Here is a 9365-nt window from a genome sequence, read left to right on the forward strand (position 1 = left end):
CACCAATGGAGGCAGAAAAGGCTGAACCAAATACAGGAAAATTGGCAAGCCTGCCAGTAAGAAGTGGAAGGTATGTCTGCTTTGTATGGGGAGTCCACAATGGTTTGCCGGACTGACTGCAGACCCACCCCCCAAGCTGGGTGTTCAAAAGGAGCCTAAGGGAGTTAGGAGACTAGCGTCAATGGAATTTTGGTACTTAACTCCCTTCTGCTCCATGGAAATTCCCAGCCTTCTTGCCTGGATTGAAATGTTTGTTCGGGCAGTATGACAGCACTGCCTTGCACTAGTCCTGCCTCAGCATGAGCGGGTGGGCTAGACAACTTCTTGAGGGCCCTTCCAACCCTTCATCGCTGTGATCCTACAAAGCAAAGGGCAGAAGGCAAGTCTGGTGGCCCGGCCACTAGGATATGACGTTAAAGAGTTGGCTTCAAGTTCCTGCTGATGGTGACTAATGGGAGTTAGGCACATAGGTGAAAATGCCACTGAGTGCCTAAATACCTTTAAAAATCTGCCCTTTGGGGGGCCTTACTTCCCTACCTCCCAGGGATGTTGTGAGGATAAATATGTTAAAGATAACAAGGCACTCAGGTATACTGTAATGGGGGCCAAATAAGTACTTTAGCCAGATATAACTATATTGCAATAACCCTCTTGTTATTTTTAACATCTAGTTCTATTGTCCTTTTCTATTTCTGCGTATATCTGTGCATATATAGTCTCTCTATATATATAACCCATCCCAGGTGTTAGGCTGTTAATAAAGTTTGTCTCTTCACTTGTTTTCCCCTATGTACTGGTGGTGACTACTTTAAAATATCAGTAGCAACCCAGGCTGAAACTTTCAAAGGGACTCTAAATCCCATTGACAGTAAATAGGAGTTGGGGGTGGGGGCTGGATTCATAAAGAAACTAACTTTTAGGCACCTAGAAAATCACTGGATTCGCAAAGCCTGAGTGAGGGTTGAATGGAGGGTGATAGACAAGAAAAAAAATCAGTTTCAGGTTGAAATGAATCAATATTTTCCCCCAAGATTTTTACATTTGGCCATGTAATGATTCACTCAGCTGTAAGTGAGGGCCCTGGAAACTGGCTGTCTCAGGAGAGAGGAGGACTATAACCATGGTTCTTTATTTTCAAGTGGGAGATTTTCAAAGGTCCTTAAACTTCCTTAGTCTCTTTTAAAAATTCCAGCCTGGAATTTCTGGCCTCTATTAGTTGAGTGAAAGCAGGTCTCCTTTAGCTACCAGCAGGTCCCTTATTCTCTTCTGGGTCCAGCCCACAGAGTGGGACATAATGCAATTATGAACATATGACACAGTCCTGGCAGTTACAAAAAAGGCTAATATCATTCTGGGGTGTATTAACAGGAGGGTCGTACATAATCCATGGGAGGAAATTTTCTTGCTCTACTCAGCACTGGTGAGGCCTCAGCTGGAGTCCTGTATCCTGTACTGGGTGCCGCACTTAAGGGAAGATGTGGATAAATTGGAGAGAGTCCAGAGAAGCACAGCAAAAATGAGCAAATGTATAGAAAACCTGACCTCTGAGGAAAGGATAAAACAACTAGGCATGTTTAGTGTTGAGAAAAGAAAACTGAAGGGGACCTGAAAACAGTTTGCAAATAGTTTCTAAAGAGGACAGAGATCCATGGTTCGCCATGTCCACTGAAGGCAGGACAAGAACCAATGAGCTGGATCTGCAGCAAGGGAGATTTTGGTTGATATTAGTGAAAACTTTCTCTCTCTCAAGGAAGTTAAGCTCCCAGATCCTGGTGTGCTGACACAGGAAGGGTTAATGCTGCACCCTGCTTCTCCATGGGGCCATCTGGGGCGAGGCAGGCTCCCGGAGGGTCTGCCTGGCACCAGCCGTAAGAACTAGGGGTTAGCTTCACAAAGGGACCTAGGCATGGGGATGCTGAGAATCACCCCAACTAAATTCTAGGTGCCTAGAAAATCCCAGAGGAGCCTGACCTGGCAGGGGAGCTCAGAGCATGCTTACAGGATCGGGCCTCACAGGTGAGTAAGGTAGAGGAACCCCTAGAATCATAGAATCATAGAATATCAGAGTTGGAAGGGACCTCAGGAGGTCATCTAGTCCAACCCCTTATATTACCCTGTCACTCTGGGGCTCCAGCAGCTGGATGCCTGGCGAGGGGATGCAATGCACATGCCCAGAGGCAGAAACATAGGTGCTGAGGGAACTTTCACTGCAAAAATTCAGATGCTGAGTGAGTTTAGGATCCTACAGATTTCAAGGGTAGCTGAGTGGGGGCTTTGTGAATCCCAGTGGGGCCTGCTTATGGGATTTAGGCACCTCACGTGGCAATGAGTTGCCTAAATCCTTTTGTGATGCTAGCCCTTGGTGTCTAATTCCCTTAGGCCCCTTTGACCGTGAGAGAATCTGATTCTGTCCGGGCCAGATTCTCTCCTGCTGTAAATTATTTCAATGGAGTGATGTCAGTTTACATCAACTGAGGAACTACCTATCTACCCTCCCAACTTTCTCACCAAGATATTTTACACCAGCTTCCTTTCTGTCCCATCACCCAATCTGGCTACTGTCCGTGTAAGAGCCTTCTTCCATACCAGCCCTCACCCCATCCCAGCCAGTGTCCCCCCATTCCACTCCCCAATTCCTTACTCCCCCTCTCCCCCACGCCTTCCTCTGTAGCCCCCACCTTACAGAACTGTGCCTCTGGATTCATACACCCTCCGTCCGTTCATCCGGCGGTGGCCTACTCCCCCCGCTCCCCAATCTCTCCTTTTCTCCAGTTCCTGCCCTCTGATACTCTTTTCCCGTATCTCATTGCCTAGTTAACTCTGTGTACTGGGGGAGTTCCAGAACGGGGCCTTCAGTTTCCATTGCTACGCTGATCCCACCTGAAAACACATGTTCCCTCTCTAGGACACTGGCCTTAGCCTCCTCTACAAATAGGAACAAAGAGTGCCAGTCGTACAGAACAGAAGGCTGTATTCTGCAAGGCACAGACTCTGCAGAGGATTTGGGGTCTTCGTGAACAAGGCACTCAACATGAGCACCCAGCATGGTGGCATGGCTAAAATGGTCAAGGAGATGCTTGCATGTAGAACAAGGGGAGAAGAGAACAGGAGTAATGAGCTGATAGCACTTCTACACAAAACAGCAGTGAGACCAGGACTGGACTATTGCATCCAGTTTTCGTGTCCACTTTAAAAAAGGATCTAGAAAAGAACTGGAGAGAGTGCAGAGCTGAGTCACCGAAATGATTTGCGGGCTGGAAAAGAAGAAAGTAAGAGAATTAAAGAGCTCAATCTCTTTCAGTTTCTAAAATGAAGATCCAGAAGTTACTTGATCGAAGTGCATGTGTACCTTCATGGGGAGAGGCTACTGAGTATTTAAGGGTTGTTTAATCCAGCAGAGAAAGGAGTAATAAGATCCAATGGCTGGAAGTTAAAGCCAAACAAATTCAAATTAGAAATAAGGCCCACATTTCTCTGTGGGGGTGGTTAACGGCTGGAACAAACTCCCAAGGGAAGTGGTGGATCTCCATTTCCTGAAGTCTTCAGCTCCAGAATGCATGCATTCAGTCAAACCCAAATTAATGGGCTCAATATAGGAATAACTTGGTGAAATTCTTTTGCCCTGTAATATGTAAGGGGTCAGACTAGTCTCTTCTGGCCTTAAAATCTATGAATGCTGTTATTCATCAGTGAGTTGCATAACCCATGTTTAACGCTGTAAAGCATTTTGCCATATAATACACCATTCAAAGAGCTGCTCTACCGGACCATCTCCTATGGAATCCCCTGGGCCTGGTTGAGAGGTCTCAGCCAGGCAAGACTGAACCCAGCTTTGTATGAAACATATTTTACTAAATAAAGTTCATTTTGTTGTGAGATTTTTGCAACTAACCGATCATGATGCAAATTGCCTCCCATTAATTGGATTGGTCCGTTCACTCTGGAACCTACTGCCTACTCCATTGTCCCTCTCTGCCAGTGACAGAAAGAGAGAGAGAGAGATGCCATTGTACTGAACAGCCATACAGATGTCACGCTAGTAACATGATTAAAGATTACCCCTAGGAGGAAAGGTTACAGAATCAATGTCTAACAGTGCTTCATAGCTGGTGAATGTCAGAGATTTCATTGAGGCTACCACTAATTTTCACTAGCTAGGAAGCTGGCCCATTGATTTTAATGATGTGATACCAATTTACCCCAGTTGGGGTTCTGGCCCCATTGACTCCAATGGAGCAGCAGCTGATGGGGATCTGGTTTCATTGAATCTGATTTACACCTGTTAAGAATCTGGCTCATTAACGTCAATGAAGTTTTGTTGTTTTACACCAGCTTTGGATTTGGTTCACTGTTTATTTTCTTGTCTCTACACTGTCTTCAGACAAAGAATCTGTGATTCTTTAGGGAGCTAGTCCCAAAGGTTACTCAAGAGCATAGATATACTCAGTGTTCTGTCAACACGGTAGTCCTTCGAAAAGAGAAGAGGGAGGCTTCCTTGTTCCTATTTGAAGGTAGGTTAAGTATTTCTAGCTTCCACACGCAGCAGGTTCACTGGAATTTGCTTTGCTGACCTGTTTCTCCTTTCCTTGCATCTCATGTGCTCATTGACATCTGTGCAAAGTGGGTGGAAAACACCAAGTGAGAATTCTACCCTCATTTCAGCCACTGGAAACATTTTATGTTCACTTTGCAAAGATGTACATGGCAATGCAAGGCAGAAAGTAATGAAGAATCACTGGCCATATTCTTCTTTTAATTGCACTGAAGTAATCCTGCAGTAGCTCCATGAAAGTCAGTGCATCAGATCCGATGTAAATCAACATAGCTTTATTTATGTCAATGGAGTTATGTTGACTTAAACTAGATGAGGATCTGACCCAAAAGATTTACTCCAGATTTAGGAGGCCATATCTACAGAATGGGGGACTATATCCTGGAAAGCAGGACCTCTGAAAAGTATTCAGAGTCATAGTGGACAAGCCACTCAGCATGAGCTCCCAGTGCGATGTGGCAAAAAGGGCTAATACATACTTTGGAAGTACAAGCCAGGGAGTAGGAGCAGGAAGGTGATTTTACCTCTGTGTATGGCATTGGAAAGACTGATTCTGGAATACTGCTCTTTGAATACTGAATCCAGTTCTCATGTCCACATTTTTAAAAGGCAGCTGAAAAATTGGAGAGGGACAGAAAGGAGCCACAAAAATGTGTGAGGGCTGGAGAACATGCCTGACTGACAATGAGAGACTTAAAGTGCTTGATCTAATAAGCTTATCAAAAAGATGGTTGAGCAGTGAGTTGATACGGTGTGTGCTTTTATGTGTGTGTGTGGGGGGGGAATACAGGGTACTAAAGCCTCATTAATCTAGCAAGGAAAGGTACAACAAGAACCAATGGCTGTAAACCAAAGGTAGACAAATTACAATTAGAAATTAGGTACAATTTTGAGAGAGGTTTCTTAATCACTGGAACAATCTACCTAGGGAAGAGGTAGATTCTCCACTTCTTGATTTCTTCAGGTTCCTTTATGGAAGATATGCTGTAGTCAAACCCAAGTTATTAAGACTCAATACAGTGATAACTGGGTGATATTTAATGGCCTATGGTTTAATGGAAATCAGACCAGTACCCTTCTGACATTAAACTCTTTGAATCCATGAGTTTACACTGAGATCAGATTCTGGCCTTAAATGTCTTAAGAAACAGGATTTACTCTGGAATTACTCTAGTGTCACTAAGAGTAGAATGCTGCCCAGAATAAGAGACAGACCTTGGGACCAGATCCTCAACTGGTGTAAAAATAACATAGTGCCCCTAACTTCACTATACCAATTTACAGAAGCTGAACATCTGACCCAACCAGCTGAGGATCTGACCCAACCAGCTGAGGAAGTTTAACTTCCATTTTTACTCATCTCTTTTATAGCAGAGAAATATTTATATGCAGTGGGCCAGATTTTCAAAGGTCTAAAGATGCAGATAGGTGCCCTGTGAGATTGTCAAAAACACCTAAATAGATTAGGCACCTAACTCCCATTGAAATCAAATGAGAGTTACACATTTTATCTGCTTGGGATTTTTAAAAATCCCACTAGGGACATATCTGTATTTTTAGGGGCCAAGCTACCTTTGGAAATCTGGCTGTAGCGACATATGTTACACAGTAGTGAAATATATAGTACCTAGAAAATTGCTCTGAACTCCAGTTAAGAAAGAGAAATAACATAAAGGAACCAATGCAGGTGGAATTACAGGCCTGAGATATTGGGAAAGATCCTTAACTGCTGTAAATTGCAGTAGTTCCATTGACCTCAGTGCAATAACACTGAGTTACACCAGCTAATGGCCCAAGATGGGAAGATTTTGAAAGATACAAATGAATTAGTTGCCCAACTCTCCTTGTACATTGACTGGAGTTGGAGGACTAACTTCCCATGGTACCTTTGGAAATTTCCCTCCGCTCGAATCATGGTAGTGCTTTGAATCTCCCACCAAGACGAGGGCTCTGTCCTAGGCATTGCACCGACCGAGGATAAAAGACAGTTCCTCTGTCAATGATTTTCATCGAATCATAGAAATATAAGCTTGCAAGAGAGAGGTAATCAAGTCCAACCTCCCGCATTGAGGGAGGACCAAGTAAACCTAGATCATCCCTGATTGGTGTTTGTCTAGCCTGCTTCCTCCAATGACAGTGATTACACAACCTCCCTTGGAAGCCTTGGGTTTTATGATCTACTACCTGAACTACATAGGCAGAGCTCAAAGCATAGGCCCCTAATGCTCAAGTTAAGGTGGGGAAATTCAGTGGGATTTGGTGGTTTCACTCTCTTAGGCTCCTTTGAAAAATCACAGCCTGTAGTGTTAAGGTAGGAGCAGCAGCAGACTCATAAAGCTTTTATGTGAACTAGCCACTAGAGAAGGACGAAGACAATATACACTCCCCTACCATGGGTTACAGCAGCATCCACATAACCCGAGTACACCCTGTACCTGCGGTAGGATGTATTGAATTTATAAGTAAGGAAATATAATTAGCAACTACCTCTCTCTCATTTACAAGAACAAACAACCTACTTTGCACATTGTATATAATGGATAAATACACAGGCATCATCCATCTTAGATACAGTACACACAGAAGGAATGTGAAAGAGCAACTAATTGGTATGAATGGTCCAGGGACTGGGATATTCTAGTCTGGACCTTGCTGTAGAATACATATTGAGTGCGGTGGTCACATGGCATGGGCTACTGAAATAGCAGAGAATCAATCAATGATCAGTTATTTCCTTCTGCATCTGTCATTTGTTCATGATAAACATTTTACAGCCATAGCAACTAAACAGAAAAGGCGAGCAGGAGAAACCAATTCAGTGTCCGACTTTCATCTGATTTTTGGTGCTTATTGTTCAGTTTCATACATTTTCCACAGGTTCTTCTTCTACTTCATCTAAATCTGTTGCTACTTCTTCTTTCTTCCACTTGTCCATAATTTCCCTACAGATGCCATATAAAAAAGAACTGAATGAAAGCCAAACCGTTCTCACCAAATTCACATTTGTGGCTTTCTCCTACCTCCAGGAGCTGCAGGTTCTTCTGTTTCTGGTATTTCTATTGATCTACCTCCTCACCATCATTGGGAACATAATCATTATTCTACTGATAAAACTCAGTCCCTCCCTCCACACCCCCATGTATTTCTTCCTGGTGAACTTGTCCTTCTTGGAAATGTGTTACACAACCAGAGTGGTCCCACAAATGTTGGTGCACCTCCTTGTAGAGCACAAAAGCATCTCCATCATGGGTTGTGCAGCCCAGATGTATGTCTTCACCATCCTGGGCCTCACAGAATGCTGCCTCCTGGCGACCATGGCTTATGACCGCTATGTTGCCATATGCCATCCCTTGCAATACACGCTGATCATGAGCAGCAGGGTCTGTGTCTGCCTGGCCGCTGCCTCTTGGGTCACTGGTTTCCTGGTGGAAGCAGCACAAACCACTTGGATCTTCACTTTGCCCTTCTGTGGCCCTCAACAAATTCACCACTTCTTTTGTGACATCCTGCCCGTGGTGAAGCTGGCCTGTTCAGACACCTCCATGAATGAGATGGCGCTGTTTGGGGTGTCCATGCTGTTCATCATGGGGCCGTTCCTGCTGATTCTGGTCTCCTACATCCGTATCATCTCCACCATCCTAATGATGCCCTCGGCTGAGAGCCGTCACAAGGCCTTCTCCACCTGCTCTGCACATCTGATGGTGGTGACATTATTTTTTGGAACAGCCCTTTTCACCTACTTGCAACCCAGGTCCAGCTATTCACCAGACACTGATAAGATGATTTCCCTGATGTACACAGTTGTGACACCTATGTTAAACCCTGTAATATATACCCTGAGGAACAAAGAGGTGAAGGGAGCCTTAAAGAAGACATTAGCAAGAAACTTCTGTCTCTGGCCAAGGTGAAATCAAACCCTGATGTTCCTCATTGCTAAGAACATTTTTATTAGGCACCTTGTACATGCGAAACAACTGAATAATAATGGACCAAATCTCTTTATTATTATTATTATTATTATTATTATTATTATTTTAGCACCTAGAAGTTTCAGCTCAGATCAGGGCTCCATTGTTCTATCCACAGTTCAGACGCACAAATAGTAACAGGCAGTCTCTGCCCTAACACATTTATAGTCTAATGCTTTGATTTCAAAAGTGTCCTTTATAGATTAATCAATGTTGAGGCCAGTAGGGATAATTAGATCAAATCTGTCCTGTGTAACACAGACCATAGGTTTTCATCTAATTAACCCTGTATTGAACCTGAAAATTTGTGTTTCAAAAGCATACAAAAAGGCATCCCGTCTGCCTTTCTATCCATAAAATTCAGTCCCTCCCTTCACACCCCCATGTATTTCTTCCTGGTGAACCTGTCATTTTCAGAAATGTATTACATAACCATATGTATTTCTAAAACATCAAGAGATGGGGAATCCACTTCCCTTGGTAGTTTGTTCTGATGGTTAATCACCCTCCCTATTTAAAATTTGTGCCTTATTTCTAATTTGAATTTGTCTGGCTTTAATTTCCAGCCACAGGTTCTTGTTATGCCTTTTCTGCATCAGATTAAAGAGACCTTCGTTACTCAGTATTTTCTCCCCATGAATGTGCTCGCAAATGGCAATCAAGTAATCTCTTGGTCTTGATTTTAGTATACTAAACAGATTGAACTCCTTAAGTTTCTCTCCAAAAGAGATTTTTTTTACCATCCCTCAAATCATTATTGTGGCTCTTCTCTGCACCCTCTCCAGTTAATGTGATTTTTAAGGAGACATGTCTGATTTAGGTGCTCAACTCTTGTTGACTTTGAA

The 9365-nt window shown here is 43.5% G+C and overlaps 1 pseudogene; it reads left to right on the forward strand.

The window, feature by feature from the left end:
- The first annotated feature begins 7482 nt into the window (after positions 1-7482).
- LOC117885360 lies at positions 7483-8489 on the forward strand (annotated as a pseudogene).
- The last annotated feature ends 876 nt before the right edge of the window (positions 8490-9365 follow it).

This window comes from Trachemys scripta, chromosome 12 (assembly GCF_013100865.1).
Source record: "Trachemys scripta elegans isolate TJP31775 chromosome 12, CAS_Tse_1.0, whole genome shotgun sequence".
Lineage (NCBI taxonomy): Eukaryota > Metazoa > Chordata > Testudines > Emydidae > Trachemys > Trachemys scripta.